Below are 26782 nucleotides of genomic sequence, written 5' to 3'. Positions count from 1 at the left end.
CTTGGCTATCTGAATCCCCAAGTATCGGAAGTCTCTTGTTACCTTTCTCAGCGGTAAATCCTCTGTTTCCCTGCTCTGCTCCCCCGGATGCACCACAAACAACTCACTTTTCCCCATGTTCAATTTATACCCCGAAAAATCCCCAAACTCCCCAAGTATCCGCATTATCTCTGGCATCCCCTCCACCGGGTCCGCCACATACAACAACAAATCATCCGCATACAAAGATACCCGGTGTTCTCCTCCCCTAAACACTCCCCTCCACTTCCTGGAACCCCTCCGTGCCATGGCCAGGGGCTCAATCGCCAGTGCAAACAATAACGGGGACAGGGGACACCCCTGCCTCGTCCCTCTGTAAAGCCGGAAATAATCAGACCCCCGTCCATTCGTAACCACACTCGCCATCGGTGCCCTATACAGCAACTGTACCCATCCGATATACCCATCTCCAAAGCCAAATCTCCTCAGCACCTCCCACAGATACTCCCACTCCACTCTATCAAATGCTTTCTCGGCATCCATCGCCACCACTATCTCCCCTTCCCCCTCTGGCGGGGGCATCATCATTACCCCTAGCAACCTCCGTATGTTCGTGTTCAGCTGTCTCCCCTTCACAAACCCAGTTTGGTCCTCATGAACCACCCCCGGGACACAGTCCTCTATCCTCGTTGCCATTACCTTGGCCAGAATCTTAGCATCCACATTTAAAAGAGAAATGGGCCTATAGGACCCGCATTGCAGCGGGTCTTTTTCCTTCTTTAGGAGGAGCGATATCTTTGCCTCTGACATAGTCGGGGGCAACTGCCCCCTTTCCCTAGCCTCATTAAAGGTTCTCGTCAGAAGCGGGGCCAGCAAGTCCATATACTTCCTATAAAATTCCACCGGGAATCCGTCTGGTCCCGGGGCCTTCCCCGCCTGCCTGCTCCCAATCCCTTTCACTACCTCCTCCATCTCAATCTGTGCTCCCAGTCCCGCCCTCTCCTGCTCCTCCACCTTAAGGAATTCCAGCTGATCCAGAAAGCATATCATTCTCTCCTTCCCTTCCGGGGGCTGAGCTTTATATAATCTTTCGTAGAATACCTTGAACACCCCATTCACTCTCTCCGCTCCCCGCTCCATCTCTCCCTCCTCGTCTCTCACCCCCCCTATCTCCCTCGCTGCTCCCCTCTTCCTCAGTTGGTGGGCCAGCAACCGGCTCGCCTTCTCCCCATATTCATACTGTACACCTTGTGCCTTCCTCCATTGTGCCTCTGCATTACCCGTAGTCAACAAGTCAAATTCTACATGTAGCCTTTGCCTTTCCCTGTACAGTCCCTCCTCCGGTGCCTCCGCATATTGTCTGTCCACCCTCAAAAGTTCTTTCAGCAACCGCTCCCTTTCTCTACCCTCCTGCTTTCCTTTATGTGCCCTAATAGATATCAGCTCCCCTCTAACCACTGCCTTCAACGCCTCCCAGACCACTCCCACCTGAACCTCCCCATTGTCATTAAGCTCCAAGTACCTTTCAATACACCCCCTCACCCTTAAACATACCCCCTCATCTGCCAATAGTCCCAAGTCCATTCTCCAGGGCGGGTGCTGTTCTTTTTCCTCCCCTATCTCCAGGTCCACCCAATGTGGAGCGTGGTCCGAGATAGCTATAGCCGTGTACTCCGTCCCTGTCACCTTCGGGATCAGCGCCCTTCCCAAAACAAAAAAGTCTATCCGTGAATATACTTTATGGACATAGGAGAAAAACGGGAACTCCTTACTCCTAGGCCTGCTAAATCTCCAGGGGTCTACTCCTCCCATCTGCTCCATAAAGTCCTTGAGCACCCTAGCTGCAGCTGGCCTCCTCCCGGTCCAGCCCTGGGTCCAGCACCGTATTGAAGTCTCCCCCATTACCAACTTTCCCGCCTCTAGGTCCGGGATACGTCCCAACATACGCCTCATAAAATTGGCATCATCCCAGTTCGGGGCATATACATTCACTAGAACCACCACCTCCCCTTGCAATCTGCACTCACCATCACATATCTACCCCCACTATCCGCCACTATGGTCTTTGTCTCAAACAGTACCCGTTTCCCCACTAATATAGCCACCCCCCTGTTCTTTGCGTCTAACCCCGAATGAAACACCTGCCCCACCCATCCTTTGCGTAGTCTGACCTGGTCTATCAGTTTCAAATGCGTCTCCTGCAACATAACCACATCTGCCTTTAATTTCTTTAGGTGTGCGAGTACCCGTGCCCTTTTAATCGGCCCGTTCAGCCCCCTCACATTCCACGTGATCAGCCGGGTTGGGGGGCTCTTTAACCCCCCCCCCCCCCCCCTTGTCGACTAGCCATCCCCTTTTTTAATCCAGCTCCTCACCCAGTTCCCACGTAGCCGTATCTCCCCCCGACGGCACCCTCCCGCCTCGACCACCCCACCCCGTACCAGCTCCCCCTTCTCCCCAGCAGCAGCAACCCAGTTACCGCCCCCCCCACCCCCCCCCCGCTAGATCCCTTTTCTAGCGTAATTGCACCCCCCCATGTTGTCCCAGAAGTCAGCAAACTCTGGCTGACCTCGGCTTCCCCCCGTGACCTCAGCCCCCACTGTGCGAGGCCCCCTCCTTCCTGCTTCCCTGTTGCCGCCATGATTACCAAAGCCTGCGTTTCCCACTTGGCCCCACCCCTAATGGCCGGCGCCCACAATTCCTCATCCTCCCCCGTCCCCCTCCCCCACGACAAGGGGAAGAGAGAAAAGTTACAGGGTCGCAAGATTAACAACATGAGAGATCATCCCTTCCCCCTTTTTCCCCCCTTTCACCCCACGTAATCACCCCACCACTTTGTCCCAAATGTTCTTTTTCTGGCCCGCCTATTCCAGCTGCTCCTCCACAATAAATGTCCACGCCTCTTCTGCCGTCTCAAAGTAGTGGTGCTTCCCTTGGTGTGTGACCCGCAATCTTGCCGGTTGCAACATTCCAAATTTGACCTTCCTTTTGTGAAGCACCGCCTTGGCCCGATTAAAACTCGCCCTCCTTCTCGCCACCTCCGCACTCCAATCTTGATATACGCGGATCACCACGTTCTCCCACCCACTGTTCCGAGTTTTCTTCGCCCATCTGAGGACCATCTCTCTGTCATTATATCGGAGAAATCTCACCACTATGGCTCGAGGTATTTCTCCAGCCCTCGGTCTTCGCGTCATTACTCGATAAGCTGCCTCCACCTCCAACGGGCCCGTCGGGGCCTCGGATCCCATTAACGAGTGAAGCATCGTGCTCACATGCCCCGGCATCCGCCCCCTCCGCACCTTCGGGAAGACCAAGAATCCTTAAATTCTTCCTCCTCGCATTATTCCTCCACCTCCAGCCTTTCCACACCTTTTGTGTTGTGACTCGTGCATCTCTTCACCACCAGGCCCTGTATTTCGTCTTCATTTTCAGCGGCCTTTGCCTTCATGACCCGAAGCTTCTGCTCCTGGGTCTTTTGCTCCTCCTTTAGCCCTTCAATCGCCTGTAATATTGGGGCCAGCAGCTCCTTCTTCATCTCCTTTTTAAGTTCTTCCACACAGCGCCGCAGGAACTCTTTTTGGTCAGGGCCCCATACTAGACGGCCACCTTCCGACGCCATCTTGCTTTGTGCTTGCCTTCCTTGCCGCTGCTCTAGAGGATCCTCCGCAATCCGGCCACTTTCCTCTCCTTTTTCCATCTGTGTCCACGGGGAATTCCCTTCTGGTTTACCGCACAGTGTTTTTAGCCGTTAAAATTGCCGTTGGGGCTCCTATTAAGAGCCCAAAAGTCCGTTCCACCGGGAGCTGCCGAAACGTGCGACTTAGCTGGTCATCGCCGCACCCGGAAGTCACAATTAAAATTTTTAATAGATATGGAACTTTGGCAGAAGGAGAAAATACTGAACAACAGAAGCTTATATTTTAACTTTCCAAGCTAGAACTGTATCTGGTGAGAGCATTTGGGCTGTGTAACACCAGAGTACTTGCAGGTCAGTCCAAATATATAGGACTAAAACTCATTTTTTTAAAAAAGTCTTTCTGACGGTAGCTAGATTTCAGGTATAAGCATATGGTTTTAACCTGCATGAATTCTCTGTGCTGTTTCTACTAATGCAGATCAATGTGCTGATATACATGCCGACTAAAAACAGCAGTTGTCCTGAATGTTGTGTGAACATTTTAAAATCGTGTCAAAGAATTCATTTAACAAATGAATTGTTGCTCTTACTCCTAAAGAATAGAAAGTAACAGAGAATAATCCACATTGTTAAACTTTGTAATAGCTAAGGAATGAGGAGACCAGAAGTCAATCTTTATTCAGTTTTAGGTTTATTCGCAAAGTAAAACATTGCAAATGTATACTTCCCAACTGTACAACCCACTGCCACCAGTGTTGATAAATGTGTCTTATTCTTTTGACCAAACAATAAACAAATTATGGTGAAGCGCACAACCCCTTAGTGGTACTGTAACTAAACCAAAATTATAAGCAAAAATTTAAATGGAAAAACTCGGTAAATTAAAACATAATTACTAGGGCTGATGATGCAGTCCAGTTCCTGTGACACTCACTGGCCACAGAAGGGTCTCCAGTGTACAGGTGTCCGTCATGTGCTCCTTCTCTAGGGACAAGGGCTTGGAGCAATCACAAGAAGCAGTTGGTTTGAATGACCTCCTTCAACTGGTCATTGAAGTTGACCTGGACCTGTTCATGGCCACCTTGGCCAGGCCCAGAAGCAGGCTAACAAGGAGGTCCCCTGGTCTGCCTGTCCCTCTCAGCATCAGGTGGCCAAAGATCAGGAGTGTGGAGCTGAAGTACAGACAAAACCTGAGGAACAGCCCCCAAAGGTAGGCTCAACATAGACATGGACGTCCCATGGCCACAGAAATTACAAGCGGCTGGGAGTCTTCGAACTAACTTAACCTTCTATTGCATGGGACTGCTACATGCAACACCCCTCCATGCCGGGTCCCTGATGTAAGAAGGGAGGACTCCCACAAAGAGAGCCCTCCTCTAGGTGTCTCTGGCCACCTCCTAATGGCAGGATAGAAAGCCACATTGGGACTGGACGATGGGTGAGGAAGTGGAGGAGCAGCCGTACAGGAAACCCCTTTCCCGCAGAGCAGAATAGCATAGTACTATCAAGTGGCACTTACTCAGCAATAACCTGCTCACGGATGCTCAATTTGGCTTCCTTCAGGGTCACTCAGCTCCTGACCTGATTACAGCCTTGGTTCAAACATGGACAAAAGAGCTGAATGCCAGAGGTGAGGTGAGAGGGACTGCCCTTGACATCAATACAGCATTTGACTGAGCATGGCATCAAGGAGCCATAGCTAAACTGGAGTCAATGGGAATCAGGGTGAAAACGCTTCGCTGGTTGGTGTCATACCTGGCACAAAGAAAGATGGTTGTGGTGGTTGGAGGTCAATCATCTCAGCTCCAAGACATCACTGCAGGAGTTCCTCAGGGTATTGTCCGAGGCCCAACCATCTTCGGTTGCTCCATCATAAGGTCAGAAGTGGAGATTGTACAATTATTCGCAAACATGTTCAGCACCATTCACAACTCTTCAGATAATTAAGCAGTCCATGTCCAAATGCAGCAAGACTTGGACAATATCCAGGCTTGGGCAGACAGATGGCAAGTTACATTCACGCCACACAAGTGCCAGGCAATGACCATCTCCTACAAGAGAGGATCTAACCATCGCCCCATGACATTCAATGGCATTACCATCGCTGAATGCCCCACAATCAACTTCCTGAGGGTTACCATTGATCAGAAACTGAACTAGCTATATTAATATTGTGGCTACCAGGGCAGGTCAAAGGCTAGGAATCCTACAGTGAGTAACTGCCCTCCTGACCCCCCAAAGCCTGTCCACCATGTACAAGGCACAAGTCAGGAGTGTGATGGAATACTCTCCACTTGCCTGGATAAGTGCAGCTCCAACAACACTCAAGAAGCTCCACACCATGCAGGACAAAGCAGTCCGCTTGATTGCTCCCCCTTCCACTAACGTTCAAACCCTCCACCGACGAACAGTGGCAGCCGTGTGTACCAACTACAGGATGCACTGCAGTAACTCATCAAGATTCCTTAGACAGCACCTTCCAAACCCATGATCACTACGATTTAGAAGGACAAGAGCAGCAGATACCTGGGAAGCCCCACCAACTGGAGGTTCCCCTCCAAGTCACTCACCGCCCTGACTTGGAAATATATCTCCGTTCTTTCACTTTGGCTGTGGCAACATCCTGGAACTCCCTCCTTAACAGCACAGTGGGTGTACCTACACCTCAAGGACTGCAACAGTTCAAGAAGGCAACTCACCAAAACCTGCTGAAGGGCAACTAGGGATGGGCAATAAATACTGGCCTAAAGCAACACCCACATCCCGCAAATTAATTGAAGAAAAGATTTCCCCAAAATGGTTCAAACTGTGGGGCTGAGGCTACTGAGGGAGGTTTCAGGGCCCTGTTCCAATGAGATATTCTGTCCAAATGGGGACCATGCAGTTCTGAGCCAGCTACACATCATGAGTGCAGTCGGGGCTGAGCATGTTTTTGAGACAATATGCACAAATAGTCATCCAATGAGTGTCCCCCATCTGTAGACACTGAACCTTAATGTATACAATTAACACTTAAAGAAGTCTACCACTTTAAAGGTTACATTAGCTCCTTCAGTGGAGATGGGGACAAAATTGAGGAGGAAGATCCAATTCTCAATTCTGACATATGATTACTGGGTAGTTTACTGAATTTTTTGGCTTAATAAAAGCACACGGTTAAATTTGTTGATGTGATATTTGAGGCCAAAATTAGAACGTAGTTCTAGCGGTAGTGTTGAAATTAGCCAGTTTTACATCATTGCCATTCATTTTAGCAGATCTTGGGTGCAACAGCTTTTTCATAACTGCAATTAAGCTGGGAACAAAAGAGTTTGCAATTCCGTATTGCTATATGTTTCCGAATTTTTATGAACACAACAGTCCAGTTGTCAAACCGTCTATTTTGCTTTGTCTGATTTGTGAGCTGATCTTGGAGCTCTAACAAGTTTACTCATATCCATCCCTTTGAGAAATGCTGTGTTGTATTTAATGTTATCGTTGCTAAAAATAGTTCACATTTTTCATTTCCTCTGTACTATAAATACAGATCTGTTGCATAATTTAAAGGATAGAAATAACTAGTTCTTATTGGGGACAGAGAATGAAGCACGGCAGTAAGTACAGAGCTGTTATCTGTCCCTTGGAAGCATAGTCTGTCATTTAACTTGATGTCATTACAAATCCAGTGTTTACCATACTGGATTAGAAAACCCAAGGTTAAGAGTTCAGGCATGTGAATTCAATAATTTTTCTTATGTTAAAAAAATTCATTCTTGGGCTTTGGATGCAGTTGGCAAGGCGCGTATTTATTACCCATTTCTGATTGCCATTGAGCAGATGAGATATCTTCTTGAGTCACTGCAGTCATAAAAGCCAACTGGTTCATCCTTCAAAGGAGGGAACCTGTCACTCCAAACCTTCAGTTGTAAATAATGGAGTTGACGTTTAATGCTCTCTGAAGTGACCTAGCAAACCATACAGTGGCAAAAGTAATTCTCGGGACAGGTAGTGATGGATAATCAATGCAAACAGGCCAAGTACACATCTTTCAAAACAAAGATGCTGCAATGGTGTGAAATTTCTGGCCAAAGCGTCTTTGTGGATTCTAAATTACATAAATTTTAACAGTCAATGTTGCAATTGCCCAATAAGTCTTATCAGCATTTGAAGACATAGTAATATTTCAGGTAGAAATCATTTTTAAAATGTAAATAGACCATTTTCTCTACCTTTCAGATTTCCAACATATTTTTGTTCCCATCTTGAAATTATACTGATGCTGACCTTTCTGGTCTAGTTTCACCTGATTCTGTCGAGATTGCTGGTTGATGTATTTAATGATTCCAGAACTGCTCCACCTCATTAGACGGAAGAGGAGAATTGATGACGTATTCTTCTACAACTATAACACTTGCCTAGAATGAAAGCCTTATCTGTCTTGAGAGAAAATATGACAATAGAGCTAACAGATATGGAGTTTAAGAATGATTTTGCATTGGAGAAAGTGGGAATACAAAACTTTAGATTTCCTGTAATTAAGGCAAATACGTGAACCTATAGAGCACACTAATTGCTTTTTTATCCCTACATTCTGCCTTAATATGTTGAGATGTTGACACACTGCTAAGATGCAGTTCTACTGGTGTTGAGCATTCTCTGATACAGCCACCTAAGTGATCATTCATATACAAACTTTGTACTGTCCTTTGATTATGGTGACCTTCATGACTGAACTTGATTCCAGGTTATATTAATTCTTTCAGAAGAAGTCAAGAAATAGTCATCAGGAGTGAGAATCGTGCCACCCATCCCAAAGGAAGTCACTGAGGCCGATTGTAGTGCCTATGCTGCTGCCCAAACTAGCATTAGCACAGACCTCTGACCTCAGAGCAAAATGGGCAGAAGATAAATTAGACATTGGAGAGCTAACAGCAAAATAGAGTCATTATGGCACAGAATGAAGCCATTCAACCAAACAAATCTATGCCGGCTTTCCACGGAGCAATCCAGTCAGCCCCATTTCTCACCCCCGGTTTACAAAAAAAAGATCTCATACCCCCGCACCTTTTGACCAAAACCTTAAAATTATGTCCCAGGACCTTTTACATCAACTAATGGAAACAGTTTTCTTTGTCTACTTTATCTAAACCTGCCATATCAAGTCTCCCCTCAATCTCCTGTGCTCCAAGGAAAACAACCATTTCTTCTCCAACCTAACTTTGCAGCTAAAATCGCTTACCCTGGACCTATTCTGGTAAATCTCCTCTGCATCGTCTCAAAGACCTTTGCATCCTTCCTGAAGTGTGTTGACCAGTACGAGATGCAGTACTCCAACTGTTGCTTACTCAAGAGTTTTAAAGGTTCAGCATAATTTCCCTGCTTTAATACTGTGTACCTCTATGAAACCGAAGACTCTTTATGTTTGCTAGCCGCGGCTCAATAGGTTCTGACATGCTCAAAAATCTATATACATGCATCCCCCAGATCTCTCTGTCCCTGCACACTCACTAGAGCTGTCACAAAGTCTATATTGCCACTTTTTATTCCCTATCGAGATCAAATTTCATTTATCTGCCCATTATGCTAGCCCATCTAGCCCACAGAGTACAGGAATGAGATAGAGAATCTGGTGCGACAACAATACTCTCCCTCAATGTCAACAAAACAAGTTAGATTGTCATCGACTTAAGGAAGCGTAGTGGAGAACATGCCCCTGTCTACATCAATGGGAACTAAGTAGAAAGGGTCGAGAGCTTCAAGTTTTTAGGTGTACAGTTCACCAACAGCCTGTCCTGGTCCCCCCCCATGCCGACACTATAGTTAAGTAAGCCCACCAACGACTCTACTTTCTCAGAAGATGAAGGAAATTTGGCATGTCGGCTACGACCCTCACCAACTTCTACAGATGCACCATAGAAAGCATTCTTTCTGGTTGTATCACAGCTTGGTATGGAGCCTGCTCTGCCCAAGACCGCAGGAAACTACAAAAGGTTGTGAATGTAGCCCAGTCCATCAGGCAAACTAGTCTCCCATCCATTGGCTCTATCTATAATTCCCGCTGCCTCAGAAAGACTGCCAGCATAATTAAGGACCCCACGCACCCCAGACGTACTCTCTTCCACCTTCCGTCAAGAAAAAGATACCAAAATTGAGGTCACATACCAACTGACTCAAGAACAGCTTCTTCCCTACTGCCATCAGACTTTTGAATGGATCTACCTCGTATTAAGTTGACCTTTTCTCTACACCTTGCTTTAACTGTAACATTATATTCTGCAGTCTCTCCTTCCTTCCCTATGAACAGTATGTATTGTTTGTACAGCATACAAGAAACAATACATTTCACTGTATACTAATACATGTGACAAATCAAATCATGTATGTCCTGTTGCAGTCAATTGATGTCATCTTCACCATTTACCACTCCCAAGTTTGTTAACGCCAGCAAATGTTGAAATTTTACCCTATATTCCAATATCTATAGAATCCCTCCAGTAGAGACGACTGCCATTCAGCCCACCGAGTCTGCATCGACCATCTGAAAAAGTACTCTATCTAGTAGCATTCCCCTGCTCTAACTTCATAACCCCGCGCATTGATCATGCCAATCCACATAACCTGCACATCTTTTTTTCATAGATCATGGAATTTACAGTGCAGAAGGTGGCCATTCGGCCCATCAAGTCTGCACCGGCTCTTGGAAAGAGCACCCTACCCAAGGTCAACACCTCCACCCTATCCCCATAACCCAGTAACCCCACCCAACACTAAGGGCAATTTTGGACACTAAGGGCAATTTTTAGCATGGCCAATCCACCTAACCTGCACATCTTTGGACTGTGGGAGGAAACCGGAGCACCCGGAGGAAACCCACGCACAAACGGGGAGGATGTGCAGACTCCGCACAGACAGTGACCCAAGCCGGAATCAAACCTGGGACCCTGGAGCTGTGAAGCAATTGTGCTTTCCACAGTGCTACCGTGCTGCCCTTTTTATTGTGGGAGGAAACCAGAGCACCTGGAGGAAACGCACACAGACACTGGGAGAATGTGCAAACTCCACACAAGCAGTCACCCAAGGCTGGACTCAAACCTGGGTCACTGGTGCTGTGAGGCAGCAATGCTAACCACTGCGCCACCGCGCTGCCACCATGCCGCCCATCTTCCTTGCTAACCCGAGGGAGATATTGGGAAGGGTGCGCAAAAGCTTGATCAATGCATGGATGTAAAGAGTAGAAGGTGGAGAACCAGATGGGTTTAGGAAGGGAATTCCAGAGCATGAAAACTAGTGACTGAAGGTATGACCACCAATGCTGGAGAGCATTGTGTTGTGGTGTAAATTCTATGATTCCGGTTGTATGGTTCAGCTTTCACTGGATGAATGTGCTGAGCTGCCAAGGGAATGTGTGTGAATGGTTTATGCTTGAGGGACAAGATAATTGAATGCTGATGGTACCTATTCTATAAATATTGATTACTTTTTGAAATTAGTCATAAAAGTTGCAGTTTTCGGAAACGTCTGACCTCTTCATGGAAGCTGAAAATGCATCTCCTTGGCCAAGTTCCACAATGTAGAAATTACATCTGTAACTTTTTAACCATCTTTTCTGCTGTTTACCCTGCTGTCCTAACGACTTGACTGACACTTAGCAAAAACACCGCTGTGTGTCAGTAACAATGAAAGGAAATAGAATTCTTTCCTTCCCTGAATCCTTAATTGAGATAATTTGAGTGTTGAGTCAGTGGAAGGAAATAATTCTGTATTGAACAGCTAAAAATGCTCCTTTATTATACAAAAGAAATGAAACACATTATGAACTTGGTAAAGGTAGCATATTGCTTGCATTCCACTGACTGCTTCTTGTGTGGTAGCTGTGATGTGTTTTGTTTTTTTGGTGGTGGTGCAGAAATTGAGCCCTCTGCTGAGGACTTCGATTTTGTCTGGTTGAAGGGTGTAGTCCAACAAGTTGACAATAGATTTCCCTGTATTGCTTTCTGCTGTGGTACCGGGGGAGGCTTGGTTGCTGCTGGTGGTGATGCCGAGTTTCCCCAAGCTTCCTGTTCTTGGTGTGCATATAGGTGGCATAGTATCGTTATCTGTTTGGCGGTGTTCTGCAGCTGGTCTGCTGCGTCCTGAGCTCAAGTTGAGAATATGGCCTCTATCTTGGTTTCCAGGTTGCGTCGTCTGCTGTAGAGCTGGCGTACAAGGTGGTTGAGGAGTGTGAGAGAGGTGTGACGGCAGAATCTCTCAGCGTAGTCTGTGGTCACATGAGTGAGGCCTCAACGGGGACCTGGGATTCATGTTGCATCATATTCACCCCCCCACCATCTGGCCTGGGCTTGCGAAATCCTACCAACTGTCCTGGCTTGAGACAATTCACACCTCTTTAACCTGGGGTTACCCCTATCTCTGGATCTGTAAAGACTTAATTACCTGCAAATGCTCGCATTCTAAGCATTGTCGTGCATCTTTGAATTTGTCTGTATATATGTTTCTGGAACATACCATTATCATAGATTTTACAGTGCAGAAGGAGGCCATTCGGCCCATCGAGTCTGCACCGGCTCTTGGAAAGAGCACCCTACCCAAGGTCAACACCTACACCCTATCCCCATAACCCAGTAACCCCACCCAACCTCTTCATTCAGCTGAGGAAGGAGCAGCACTCCGAAAGCTAGTGTTTGAAACAAACCTGTTGGAATTTAACCTGGTGTTGTAAGACTTCTTACTGATCATATTGTTTGTGAGTGCTAATTAGCTGTTGCATTTCCTAATTACAACACTGACTACGCAAGTACTTAACTGGCTCTAAAGAACTTTTAGGTGACCGTGAAAAACACCAAATAATTGCAGGTTTTTGAAGGAATAAAAAATAACGTAAGCAGAACTCATTCCCGGAAAGCAATACTTGGAAAGTTTGTGTAACATTGAACTAAGAATTTGAGTCTGCACAATTTATGCTGGGACTGTTTCAAACATTGAAAATCTAGTATGTTGCCAAGGTTTCTGGCGCACTTAATGTCATTAACAGAAAGGCACCCAGGACCAAGGCAGAGCAGAGAGCATTCTGTGGGCAGATACCAGAGGACTGGGCTGCATGTTGAACTGCAGTGGAGAGTGGAGCAGAACAACTGGAGCTACACCATAGAAATCAAAAATAAAGGGTGACACGTGGCGCAGTGGTTAGCGCTGGGACTGCGGCGCTGAGAACCCGGGTTCGAATCCCAGCCCTACGTCACTGTCCGTGTGGAGTTTGCACATTCTCCCTATGTCTGCGTGGGTTTCACCCCCACAACCCAAAGATGTGCTGGTTAGGTGGATTAGCCATGCTAAATTGCCCCTTAATTGGAAAAGAAAAATAATTGGCTAGTCTAAATTTATTTTTAAAAAATCAACCATAAGAGGAGCAAGGTGGTAATTGAATCTGCGGCTGCAAAACATTATCATAAAATCATTTTGGTTTAATTGTAGGAAATTGATTGTGTATATTCTCAACAATTAATTACTTGGTCAAGAATTTACGGTCTCGGGGTGGCACAGTGGTTAGCATTGCTGCCTACGGCGCTGAGGACCCGGGTTTGAATCCCGGCCCTGGGTCACTGTCCGTGTGGAGTTTGCACATTCGCCCCATGTCTGCGTGGGTTTCACCCCCCACAACCCAAAGATGTGCAGGATAGGTGGATTAGCCACGCTAAATTGCCCCTTAATTGGGAAAAATATTTGGGTACTCTAAATTTATTTTAAAAAAGAATTTAAGGTCTCTAACTCGCTCTCTAAAAGTGCTCGAACATTACCACTGATGATACCTCTGACCTGATGTAAGTAAAGCAGCACTGGTGTCTCTGGAGAGCCACTTTCCAGACTCCTTTCGAGAACACCAAGCTGCCGGTTGAAATATTGTATAATCTGAAAGAGGTTTGTCACTGGGGGTGATTGACCTTCAGAAGCCAATGGGGTTTCAGTTAGATATGTCATGGCATAAGCGACGTATCTACAACTGACCATAATTTGACATTAAGCTGGCAATCGGAGAGGTCACAGAACGACTGATTTAGGAATTGAAAAAAAATCGCTTTTGCTTTTGCATTGTTGGAGGTCGTTGCGTTAAATTGGAGTGGCTTACTTCTGAATTCGCCATTTGATATATTAGTGACAATCTTATATTTATTTTATGGTCCCTAGTTTTGGTCTCCCCCAAGTGGAAATATCTTTGTCTGCCTATCAAATGTTTTATACTCTTAAGCGATACACCAGATCACCATTTTCTGGAGATTTTTCCTTACAGAATGATTCAAAATTGAAAGGTTATGTCTAATAATTTTTGCACCTTCAGTGTTTCAAAATCCTTTTTGTAATATGGAAACCAATGCTGTTTACAGTGCACAAGGCTTGTTTAGACGTTGTAAACATCTATAAGCTATATAAAATGACCTATGAACACTCATGAAGTAGCAAATCTGAACCTGTGTAAAAGTTATTGATCTAATCTATAAATGATTTATGGGTTACTTTGAAGTTTCCCCCCCCCCCCCCCCCCCTCTGGTCTGATAGTCTCTGTCTGTCTGCCATGGAGCGGGAACGGCCATCAGCAATTGTTGCCATTTGATATTCTCTTCAGTTTCAGGTTGCCACAGTTTCCCAAGATTGAGTATTTGTTGGAGTTTTACCCTTGTGAATGTGGTGGAAATTTACTGTTTAGAAATGGAGTGCAGACGGTGAGAAGGTGACCTTCAATTCACAATGGATTTCCTACTCTGAGTTTCGTGTTTATAAAGCTGTGGTGTCTTTCTGTGGTTGATCCCAGTAGCAATGTGCACTTGCCTTTCAAGGAAAGCAATCTCACTATCAGATCCTGCTGTTGTGTTCAGATTGCTGTTTTTCAGATTTATTTCTATTACAATAATATATTGCATATATTGAGCAGCTATGTAACGCTAAATAGTTTAACATTTCATTACATGATTTTTAAAAGTTATGTTACCTCCATCAGTTATCACGGTCAAACCTCTATCCATTCTGCCCCAATCTTTATTGTATCATTAGTGAATAGGTTGCCCTGTGTTCTCTGGAGTTTTGAAGAACCAGAAGTGATCTTATTGAAACATGCAAGATTCTAAAGGTGATTGACAGGGGGAGGTATTTCTGCTGACTGGCAAAACAGGGGGAACACTCCGCATAATTGGCCGATCATTTAGGACTGAGTTGAGAAATTACTTCACTCAAAAGTTTATGAATTTTGGGGATTCTCTACTCCAGCAGGTTGTAGATGCTCCATCATTGAATGCATTTAATCCTGAGATGAATAATATTTTGCGCAGGAAAGCAGAGTTGAAGCCCCAGATCAGCTATGATATTGAATGCCGGAGCAGGCTTCTAGGGCTGTACGGTCTACTCCTCCCATTTATTGAGGTCTTCTGTTATGCAAAACTACTTTTTATGGTTTAATCTGGAAAAGTATATTAGGGACTAGTCCCCCTGACTTCTCCAATATTTTAAAATAATTGTAACTGAGGTGAAAATCATAGTTTAGAACAAAGCTTCTTTTATAAATAAGAGGCACAGCCTATCAGTTAGTGAGGTGCCAATCTTGGCTGAGCTACAGGAAGCATGGTTAATAAGAAATATTTGTCAAAGGGGAAAAAAAAACTAAGGCTGGACTTTGCCACCACCTGGCTATTTCTGTTCACACTGTCCCCATCCATCCAACTCTCTCTTCACCCTTTCGCCTACTTCGGGATGCATTCGGGGACCTGCTATTGTTCACATCTCAGCAAAGTTGCTCTATAGCCAGCTGAGGAGGAGATAAAGGTGTCTTTTTTTGAAGATTTAAAGTTTGATATTTTTCCTGTCTCCCTTTTTGGAAATGCCACGTCTGTGTCATGCAAAGCTCTTTCCAACTGTATGAAATCACTTGTGGTTTGCAATGAAAATCATTTTGCACGATTGCATGCACTTGTTTGAAACCTTAGTGCTGCATTAAAATTTCCACAATTCAATGATGTAGATGCTCCAAGAATCCCATGGTCTGCAATTCTTTTGCACCTAGAGATATCACTTGAAGATGGTTGGTTATATTCCAGGGCTAATTTGCAGTAAGGAATGATGCAAATCGTTTTTCTTTTTCAGAATATTGTACAGTGTTTTAATAAATCCTCAACCTAATTCTTGAGTAGAAACATCCAAAATTCCAAGTTGATGGCCAGCATAGCTTACTAATGTTTTTGAGATCATCCTGCATCAAGGCTATGGAACACATCGCCAGCTGCATGAACCTTATTCAAGGGGATGATTTGGTAAGGTAATCTGATCAGAAATACACCTTCTGTTTGAATAGAAGTGGTATTTTAAGGGGGACCCCTAAAATTGAACCATGCTAAAGAAATTCTCTCTTCTGGATTAAAACAAAAAGAGCGGTGCTCAAGAGTCAACTCTGATTCCTGTGTGCTGCAAATATTTTGATTCGAATAGATACAGGAAGTAAAAGGATAATTTGCGACAATATAATGTGTTAATTTTTGGACCCAGGCGTTATCTGCAGCTGAATTGCCAACAGCTTGTCAAAGCTTCAAAGCAAAATAAATATATATCAAAAATTTGATGAGAATATTTAGCAACTGTTATCTTCAACCCACATTGATTAAAATTGCACCTTGAGACTAGCTATAATTACTTTTAACAGTGAATGTTGCATTGATATTTTCACTCAACACAGCACCTGCTCCTTATTTTCAAGAGTAGGCGACTAAGGGTGAATATTTGCCTATGAAATTAAGGCCATAACAAGACAGCTTGCAAATTTCTTTTTATTTTGTTAGTATTTCTGAAGCAACATAATTTTAATGTAACAGAAAGATGGGAATTTTATTAACTAACAATTTATTTGCATGTCTGTATACAAATTCTGTGTAGTATTTCTCGGTGAGCTGGAAAATGTGCTGTTTTATGACGATAAGGATGTTATCAGTAAATCTTTGAGGGAAAACATATTACAGGAAGTGTGCACAGCACGTAGTGCAAAGCTGTATATTATAGATAAATAATTAGATTGTGGACCAAAGCCAGTTTTCTTGTCTAGGTTTTGAGTTCAGTCCTCCAGATCTGGGAAGTAGATGTGCTTAAAATATGTATCTGAAGCAAAAACCGCAGGGTCCCAAAATTGAAATTTGAGTGTTACCGAGGAATTGGCAAAAACAGTTTAAAAAATAAAGGTGCTGTGGATTTTCTTTTCACTAGCGATGGTAACATATCACTGCTGCTGCTAAATTTTGAACACTGGTAGTGTAGAAAACTGTCAAAAGAAGTATCACCGAGGATATCTTGAGAAGTGGAATTATCTTATGATGTACATAAATCAGTTATTTGTCATTTCCTTTGTTAAAGACAGAATCCACTGTAGCAATCAGTTATTCATCATTGGGGATGGGGATATTTGTGGAGTCACTGTCCCCAATGAGTTGTTTAATTGTCCACCACCATTCATGGGTGGATGTGGCAAGACAGCAGAGTTTGGATCTGATTCGTTGGTTGTGGGATCGCTTAGCTCTGCCTATCACTTGGTACGCCAGTAGTCCTGTGTTGTAGCTTCACCAGGTCGACATCTCATTTTTAGATATGCTTGGTGCTGCTCCTGGAATGCCCTCCTGTATTAAACCAGGTTTAATCCTTTGTCTTGGTGGTAATGGTAGACTGGGGGATATGCCAGGCCATAAGCTTACAGATTGTAGTTGCTTTCACACCCTTCTGAAATGTGGTGCCCAGAACTGGACACATTACTCCAGAGGCCAAGCCAGTGTTTTATACTGGTTCATTAGATCTTCCTCACATTTTACTCTTATGCCTCTATTTGTAAAACCCAGGATACTATATGCTTTATTAATCACTTTCTCAACCAGTTCTGTCGTCGTCAGTGATACACGCATGTATACTTCCAGCTCCCTCTATTCTTTCTCTGCCTCACCTCATTCTTCCGACCAAAATGAACCATCTCACGTTTCACAACATTAAATTTGACCTACCACTGTCTGCCCATTCCACCAGCCTGTCGGTGTCTTCTGAAGTTCATCACTGCCCTCCTCACAGTTCAAAATCCTTCTAAGTTTTGTGTCATCTGCAAATTTTGAAATTGTGCACTGTACACCCAATTCATTAATATAGATCGATAAGAGCAGGCATACTCACACCAACCCCTGGGGAACCTCACTATATACCTTCCTCAGTCCGAGAAGCAACTGTTCATCATTACTGTCTTGTTTCTTATCACTCGGCCAATTTTGTCCGAATCCAGCTCTGAAAGATCATCAGCCTGCAACATTTACTCCGTTCTTCTCTCTTTACCGACCCAGCCTGCCCTCTGAGTATTTCCAGCATTCACTGTAATTTGCTTTTGTATTGTTGCATTAAAAAGATGTTTGATATGCTGCCTCACAGTTCATTACAAACTAAGATATAAGAAGAAATGGCGGAAACAAGGGATGAGAACAGAGCATTGAGATTAGTGTTAAAATTCTAGTAAAGAGCAAGCACTGACACACTAGGCTGAATGGTCTCCTTGTGTTGTTTCAGTTATCTAAAGGAGCAGTTTTTCTTGTTTGAAAAGATAGAAAATCAGCTGACGTACAAGAAACAGCGGGTAGTGGCTAATGCCCACCTCATTCACCTGGTAACACTCCCCTGCTTCTTCCCCTTAGCCCTACACATTCTTCCTTTGCAGATGATAACCCAGTTCTCTCTTGAAGGCCTCAATTGAAACCTACTCCCATCACACTCCCAGACAATGCATTTCAGATCCTGACTTCATGTCGCCATTGCTTCTTTTGACAATTACCTTCAAAAATAATCCCCAATGAGATTTGAACTCTCAACCCATGGTTTCCAAGACCAATCATGTAAACATCAAATATTGTGTAATCATGTAAATGTATCCTTTTTGGGTTTTTTTATTTATAAATTTAGACTATCCAATTAATTTTTTCCAATTAAGGGCCAATTTAGCATGGCCAATCCACCTACCCTGTACACCTTTGGGTCTTGGGGACGAAACCCACGTAAACACTGGGAGAATGTGCAAACTGCATACGGACCGTGACCCAGCCGGGATCGAACCTGGGACCTCAGTGCCGTGAGGCAGCAGGGCTAACCCACTGCACCACTGTGCTGCCTTCCCCTTTTAATGCCTGAAAATCAAATGGCTGTTTCCGCAATAGACTGTTTACATGGAAGATGTGTGGACTGATTTCATTTCAGCAGTATTTTTTAAAATAAAGATTAAAATTAATTGAGCTCCCAAGCCTGCTCCCAAGCTTACATTTAGTAAGATCATGGCTGATCTGATAGTAACGTCAAATCTGCAACCTGCCCCCACCCCCAATGGCCCATCATCCCCTTGCTTACCAAGAATCTATTCCTCTCTGCCGTAAAAATGTTCAGAGACTCCGCTTCCATCACCTTTTCAGGAAGAATGTTCTAAAAGCTCACGACCGTCTGATTGAAAGAATTTCACTAATATCCGTTTAAATGGGCGTCCCCTTACTTCTAAACAGTGACTCCTGGTTCTAGATTCTCAGCAAGAGGAAACGTCCTCTCCACATTCACCCTGATAATATCCCTCAGGATCTCGTATGTTTCAATCAAGTCACCTCACTCTTCTTAACATCAGTACAAGGATCCTGCTAGTTGCCAAATTTGCCTTTACTCATGGCAGGTCAGAGCTTTAAAGACTCAAACAAAACTCTCTCCAAGAAGCAGCCAGAAATGCAAAAGAAAATTGGTCTTTGCCTGCAGGATTCCATTGACCATGATCGATCTGGGCTGTGCTGCCTCTCCAGAAAATCATTTTAGTTCGTAAGGTACCATTTCTGGCCTCCTTTAAGGAGGACCAGCAATAATTGTGAGAAGCAAGTATAAGTGGGCAAGTATAAGTGGGGCTCTGGAGGGCTCTGGAGCGAAGTCTTGCCTGCAGGGTGGAATCTATGAAGAATTCAGCTTTCAGCCATTCCCAACAACCTTAAAATTCCAATCAGCCTCACCACCCTCAGCAATAGGCAGTCTTCACAGACACACTGAATTTCGATCTATCAAGAGTTGGCGACAAAAACAATGTAAGCAAAGTGAAGTCAGAGAGTGAATTTGACTTTGCGTCCCTAGTAGCCCGGTGCAGGATATTGCTAATGTGGAAAGAAGCCAAGCCCCCGGGGGTGGAGACCTGGATAAATGACATGGCAGGGTTTATAAAGCTAGAGCGGATTAAGTTTGTTCTAAGGGGGTCGGCTCAAGGGTTCACCAGGCGGTGGCAACCGTTCGTCGAATACCTCGCAGAAAGATAGATGGAATGGAAAAAAGAAGGCAGCAGCAGCAGCCCAGGATCGGGTGGGGGGGGGGGGTGGGGGGGGGGTGGGGAAGGAGGAACCAGAAGGACACTCAGGGTTGTTAATATATACTGTATAATATGTATAGGTCGTTGCTACAGATAATTATATATTGGACTGTTAAATTATATTTTTGGAGAGTGTTACTTGTGATAAGGCAGTTGCCAATTAGGGTTAGTTTTAATTTTTGTTATTTATTATTTGTTCACTTTCTGTTTATAAAATAGGTCATTGTTATTTGCGTTGTTATAATATTGTGTAAAGGATGCACAATGTACTGTGTTGGTTGACCAAAAATTTTCAATAAAATATTTTATTAAAAAAAAGAGTGAATTTGAACCTAAAGGACCCATATGGAATTGAGAAATGTGCATAAAGTTATTGAGTGACCAAACATCCCAGTTTTGCCAGGATAGTCCTGGTTTTATTTACTAATGTCTTCCTAAGGTTTTTCACTGTGTCTTTGCTTTGACTTCTGAAAATCTGATCACCATGTCAGAAGTCTAATTGTTGAATATGTTACTAGGACAGATATTAACAATATCTCATTCAGTGTTTGTGCAGTAAGATTTTAATATTGAAGGACCGATTTGGAAGGAGCTAACAAAAACTTCTTCTCTAAAGCAAGTAAACCATACCCCTGATACACGAGACGAAGAGGAGTTTTGGTGAAGCACTAATTTAAGAGTGGACAGATTTCAAAGAGGTTTCAATAAATGCAGGTGCCCTACTCAAAAATTTTAAACAGTATTCCATTACCGTACTGCTTCATTCACCTGATCGCATTTGTCAGTAATAACATGGAAGAATGTTTGTATGAAAATAGGTGATGGCTCGCACAGCCTCCAAGCTGTTTAAGAGATTAGCAACTCAGAATGACTGAACAAAACCATATGTAAGAAGTCTTACAACACCAGGTTAAAGTCCAACAGGTTTGTTTCAAACACTAGCTTTCGGAGCACTGCTCCTTCCTCAGGTGAATGAAGAGGTATGTTCCAGAAACATATATATAGACAAATTCAAAGATGCCAGACAATGCTTGGAATGCGAGCATTAGCAGGTGATTAAATCTTTACAGAGCCAGAGATAAGGGTAACCCCAGGTTAAAGAGGTGTGAATTGTCTCAAGCCAGGACAGTTGGTAAGATTTCGCAAGCCCAGGCCAGATGGTGGGGGGTGAATATAATGCAACATGAATCCCAGGTCCTGGTTGAGGCCGCACTCGTGTGCGGAACTTGGCTACAAGTTTCTGCTCGGCGATTCTGCATTGTCGCGCGTCCTGAAGGCCGCCTTGGAGAACGCTGACCCGGAGATCAGAGGCTGAATGCCCTTGACTGCTGAAGTGTTCCCCGACTGGAAGGAACATACCTGCCTGGTGATTGTCGCGCGATGTCCGTTCATTCGTTGTCGCAGCGTCTGCATGGTCTCGCCAATGTACCACGCTTCGGGACATCCTTTTCTGCAGCGTATGAGGTAGACAACGTTGGCCGAGTCACACGAATATGTACCACGTACCTGGTGGGTGGTGTTCTCACGTGTAATGGTGGTATCCATGTCGATGATCCATGTCGATGCTGCTTCATTCTAAATTTGAAGAATAAAGTTCAGACCAGTGTTCCTTGAAGCTGCACCTGTGATGATGGGAGGGAGCAAATGGTATTAGCAATCGAAAGAACATTATTACCTAGTCTTGCAACTCTTTGACGTTAATTGATCACAGACATTTCCATATGTACATATTGCTTCTGTGCTCAACTTCATAATAAGAACATAAGAACTAGGAGCAGGAGTAGGCCATCTGGCCCCTCGAGCCTGCTCCACCATTCAATGAGATCATGGCTGATCTTTTATGGACTCAGCTCCACTTTCTGGCCCGAACACCATAACCCTTAATCCCTTTATTCTTCAAAAAACTATCTATCTTTATCTTAAAAACATTTAATGAAGGAGCCTCTACTGCTTCACTGGGCAAGGAATTCCATAGATTCACAACCCTTTGGGTGAAGAAGTTCCTCCTAAACTCAGTCCTAAATCTACTTCCCCTTATTTTGAGGCTATGCCCCCTAGTTCTGCTTTTACCCACCAGTGGAAACAACCTGCCCACATCTATCCTATCTATTCCCTTCATAATCTTATAGGTTTCTATAAGATCTCCCCTCATCCTTCTAAATTCCAACGAGTACAGTCCCAGTCTACTCAACCTTTCCTCGTAATCCAACCCCTTCAGCTCTGGGATTAATCTAGTGAATCTCCTCTGCACACCCTCCAGTGCCAGTACGTCCTTTCTCAAGTACGGAGACCAAAACTGAACACAATACTCCAGGTGTGGCCTCACTAACACCTTATACAATTGCAGCATAACCTCCCTAGTCTTAAACTCCATCCCTCTAGCAATGAAGGACAAAATTCCATTTGCCTTCTTAATCACCTGTTGCACCTGTACACCAACTTTTTGGGACTCATGCACGAGCACACCCAGGTCTCTCTGCACAGCAGCATGTTTTAATATTTTATCATTTAAATAATAATCCCTTTTGCTGTTATTCCTACCAGAATGGATAATCTCACATTTGTCAACATTGTATTCCATCTGCCAGACCCTAGCCCATTCACTTAGCCTATCCAAATCCCTCTGCAGACTTCCAGTATCCTCTGCACTTTTTGCTTTACCACTTATCTTAGTGTCGTCTGCAAACTTGGACACATTGACCTTGGCCCACAACTCCAAATCATCTATGTAAATTGTGAACAGTTGTGGGCCCAACACTGATCCCTGAGGGACACCACTAGCTACTGATTGCCAACCAGAGAAACACCCATTAATCCCCACTCTTTGCTTTCTATTAATTAACCAATCCTCTATCCATGCTACTACTTTGCCCTTAATGCCATGTATCTTTATCTTATGCAGTAACCTTTTGTGTGGCACCTTATCAAAGGCTTTCTGGAAATCCAGATATACCACATCCATTGGCTCCCCGTTATCTACCGCACTGTTAATGTCCTCAAAAAATTCCACTAAATTAGTTAGGCACGACCTGCCCTTTATGAACCCATGCTGCGTCTGCCCAATGGGACAATTTCCATCCAGATGCCTCGCTATTTCTTCCTTGATGATAGATTCCAGCATCTTCCCTACTACCGAAGTTAAGCTCACTGGCCTCTAATTACCCGCTTTCTGCCTACCTCCTTTTTTAAACAATGGTGTCACGTTTGCTAATTTCCAATCCGCCGGGACCACCCCAGAGTCTAGTGAATTTTGGTAAATTATCACTAGTGCATTTGCAATTTCCCTAGCCATCTCTTTTAGCTCTCTGGGATGCATTCCATCAGGTCCAGGAGACTTGTCTACCTTTAGCCCCATTAGCTTGCCCATCACTACCTCCTCGGTGATAACCATCCTCTCAAGGTCCTCACCTGTCATAGCCTCATTTCCATCAGTCACTGGCATGTTATTTGTGTCTTCCACTGTGAAGACCGACCCAAAAAACCTGTTCAGTTCCTCAGCCATTTCCTCATCTCCCATTATTAAATCTCCCTTCTCATCCTCTAAAGGGCCAATATTTACCTTAGCCACTCTTTTTTGTTTTATATATTTGTAGAAACTTTTACTATCTTTTTATATTCTGAGCAAGTTTACACTCATAATCTATCTTACTCTTCTTTATAGCCTTTTTAGTAGCTTTCTGTTGCCCCCTAAATATTTTGAGGTCCTCTAGTCTCCCACTGATCTTTGCTACTTTGTATGTTTTTTCTTTCAATTTGATACTCTCCCTTATTTCCTTCGATATCCACGGTCGATTTTCCCTCTTTCTACCGTTTATCCTTTTTGTTGGTATCAAACTTTGCTGAGCACTCTGAAAAATCACTTGGAAGGTTCTCCACTGTTCCTCAACTGTTTCACCATAAAGTCTTTGCTCACAGTCAACCGTAGCTAGTTCTTCTCTCATCCCATTGTAATCTCCTTTGTTAAAGCACAAAACACTCATGCTTGATTTTACCTTCTCACCCTCCATCTTTATTTTAAATTCCACCATATTGTGATCGCTCCTTCTGAGAGGATCCCTAACTATGAGATCCTGAATCAATCCTGTCTCATTACACAGGACCAGATCTAGGACCGCTTTTTCCCTCGTAGGTTCCATTACATACTGTTTTGGAAACTATCGCGGATGCATTCTATAAACTCCTCCTCAAGGCTTCCTTGACCGACCTGGTTAAACCAATCGACATGTAGATTAAAATCCCCCATGATAACTGCTGTACCATTTCTACATGCATCCGTTATTTCTTTGTTTATTGCCTGCCCCACCATAATGTTACTATTTGGTGGCCTATAGACTACTTCTATCAGTGACTTTTTCACCTTACTATTCCTGATTTCCACCCAAATGGATTCAACCTTATCCTCCATAGCACCGATGTCATCCCTTACTGTTGCCCGGATGTCATCCTTAAATAACAGAGCTACACCACCTCCCTTACCATCCACTCTGTCCTTCCGAATAGTTTGATACCCTCGGATATTTAACTCCCAGTCGTGACCATCCTTTAACCATGTTTCAGTAATGGCCACTAAATCATAGTCATTCACGATGATTTGCGCCATCAACTCATTTACCTTATTCCGAATACTACGAGCATTCAGGTAAAGTACACTTATGTTGGCTTGCACCATCTCTCGAGCCATGCATTCATCCTATCTATCCTGACATTCCTACTCTGACTAGCTCGTGCCACTGGTAGCAATCCTGAGATTACTACCTTTGAGGTCCTACTTTTTAGTTTAACTCCTAACTCCCTAAATTCAGCTTGTAGGACCTCGTCCCGTTTTTTTACCTATATCGGTGGTGCCTATGTGCCCCCCACCCCCCCCCAAAACCCCCAGAATGTCCTGCAACCGCTCCGAGACATCCTTGACCCTTGCACCAGGGAGGCAACATACCATCCTGGAGTCTCGATTGTGTCCGCAGAACCGCCTGTCTATTCCCCTTACAATTGAGTCCCCTATCACTATAGCAAAGCCATTCTTCCTGCCCAGCTGCGCAGCAGAGCCAGCCATGGTGCCATGAACCTGGCTGCTGCTGCCTTTCCCTGGTGAGCCATCTCCCTCAACAGTATCCAAAGCGGTATATCTGTTTTGCAGGGAGATGACCGCAGAGGACACCTGCACTGCCTTCCTACTGAGAGGGTTGTGAATAGTTGCTATTCTGTACCCAAGAGGGTTGTGGAAGCTCCATGGTTGAGTATATTCAAGGCTGGGTAGATAGATGTTTGATCTCTCCGGGTATCAAGGGTAAGGAAAATGGGGAAGAGTGGAGTTAAGGCAGATGATTAGCTGTGGACCATGTGACCTACACCTGCAATTATTTCTTATGTTCTTGATGTTGGCAAGTTATTTAATCAAGCTGTCTATTTATAACAAAAATACTATTTTTCTTCAGGTTTCCTGAATTTTCTTCAGTTCGTTTGGTTCTTAGGACTTCAGGCGTAGAAGATTACTTATGTTGTGCTTCAAAGTCCAGTGTGAAATGTGCGAGCTCCTCAATTTATTTCTCACATCAGGTAAGGCTGACTGATTTTTATCATATTGCGTTAGATCATAGAATTTACAGTGCAGAAGGAGGCCATTTGGCCCACCGAGTCTGCACTGGCTCTTGGAAAGAGCACCCCACCCAAGGTCAACACCTCCACTTATCCCCATAACCCAATAACCCCACCCAACACTAAGGGCAATTTTGGACACTAAGGGCAATTTATCATGGCCAATCCACCTAACCTGCACATCTTTGGACTGTGGGAGGAAACCGGAGCACCCGGAGGAAACCCACGCACACACGGGGAGGATGTGCAGACTCCGCACAGACAGTGACCCAAGCCGGAATTGAACCTGGGACCCTGGAGCTGTGAAGCAATTGTGCTATCCACAATGCTACCGTGCTGCCCTATGATTCCCCCATGAGAAGAAATATTCTCTTAGCATCTACTTTGACTAATTCCCTCCTGCTCAGAATCTTAGATGTTTCAATAAGATCCTCATTCTTCTAAACTTCAATGAGTATAGGCTCGTAAGACAAACCTCTCGTCCCAGGACGTCACCGACTGAATCTTTTCTGAACTGTTACTGAAAAAGTCGCCATAGTCCCAGATAACCATTGGCTGCTTTTCCCTGTGCGAGAGCTGACTGGTGATGATTAACATGAGCATCACCACATCTCAGGCGAGAGGCAAGGTTGAGAAGGTCATGAATAACCTCAGCTTACTTAAGGAAGCATATCCTTCCTTAAGTAAAACTGTACACAGTATTCCTAGTGCAGTCTCACCAATGGCCTGGATAGTTGTAGCAAGACTTCCATACTTATATACTCCCATCTCCCTCGCAATAAACGCAATTCCATTTGCCGTTCTAATTTCTTGCTGTATCTGCATGCTAATTAGGTCCCTTTGTACTGCAGCATTCTGCAGTCCCTCCCTATTTTAAACAATATTCTGCTTTTCTATTCTTCCTGCCAACGTAGAGATCCTCACACTTTCCCACATTATAATCCCATCTGTCAAATTTCTGTCCATGTACATGTCCTATGTCCTTTGCAGACTCTTTGTATCCTCCTCACAACTTGCTTTCCTACCTATCTTTGTATCATCAAATTTGGTGACAGTACAGTCTGTCCCTTTGTCCAAGTCATCAATGTAGATTCTAAGTTGTTGAGGTTCCAGCACCGATCCCTGTGACACTCCACTAGTTAGCCAATCTGACCCATTTAACCTGACTTGTTTGCAGTTAGTTAGCCAATCCTCCTGCCACACTTTTATTTATCACC

At 44.3% G+C, this 26782-nt stretch overlaps 1 protein-coding gene and 1 long non-coding RNA gene across 9 annotated transcripts in view; one reads left to right on the top strand and one right to left on the bottom strand.

Annotated features, from left to right (window-relative positions):
* bmpr1aa (bone morphogenetic protein receptor, type IAa) overlaps positions 1-26782 on the top strand; it is a 320584-nt gene that overhangs the window by 101431 nt on the left and 192371 nt on the right. For 2 of the 3 annotated variants that reach the window (XM_072491830.1, XM_072491831.1), the window contains one exon: positions 25406-25526. The exons of the other annotated variant lie outside the window; for it this stretch is intronic. The gene's annotated coding sequence lies outside the window, so the exon portion shown is untranslated. The remainder of the gene's footprint in view (positions 1-25405; positions 25527-26782) is intronic. 3 annotated transcript variants of the gene reach the window in all.
* Positions 1-26782, bottom strand: part of LOC140403672 (uncharacterized) — a 46095-nt gene that overhangs the window by 5459 nt on the left and 13854 nt on the right. For all 6 annotated transcript variants that reach the window (XR_011938381.1, XR_011938378.1, XR_011938377.1 and 3 more), the window contains one exon: positions 21477-21592. This is a non-coding gene — a long non-coding RNA (uncharacterized lncRNA). The remainder of the gene's footprint in view (positions 1-21476; positions 21593-26782) is intronic.

This window comes from Scyliorhinus torazame, chromosome 28 (genome assembly GCF_047496885.1).
Source record: "Scyliorhinus torazame isolate Kashiwa2021f chromosome 28, sScyTor2.1, whole genome shotgun sequence".
Classification (NCBI taxonomy): Eukaryota; Metazoa; Chordata; class Chondrichthyes; order Carcharhiniformes; family Scyliorhinidae; genus Scyliorhinus; species Scyliorhinus torazame.
Note: the sequence above shows the minus strand (reverse complement) of the source record. Positions and strands in the feature narration are given on the sequence as shown.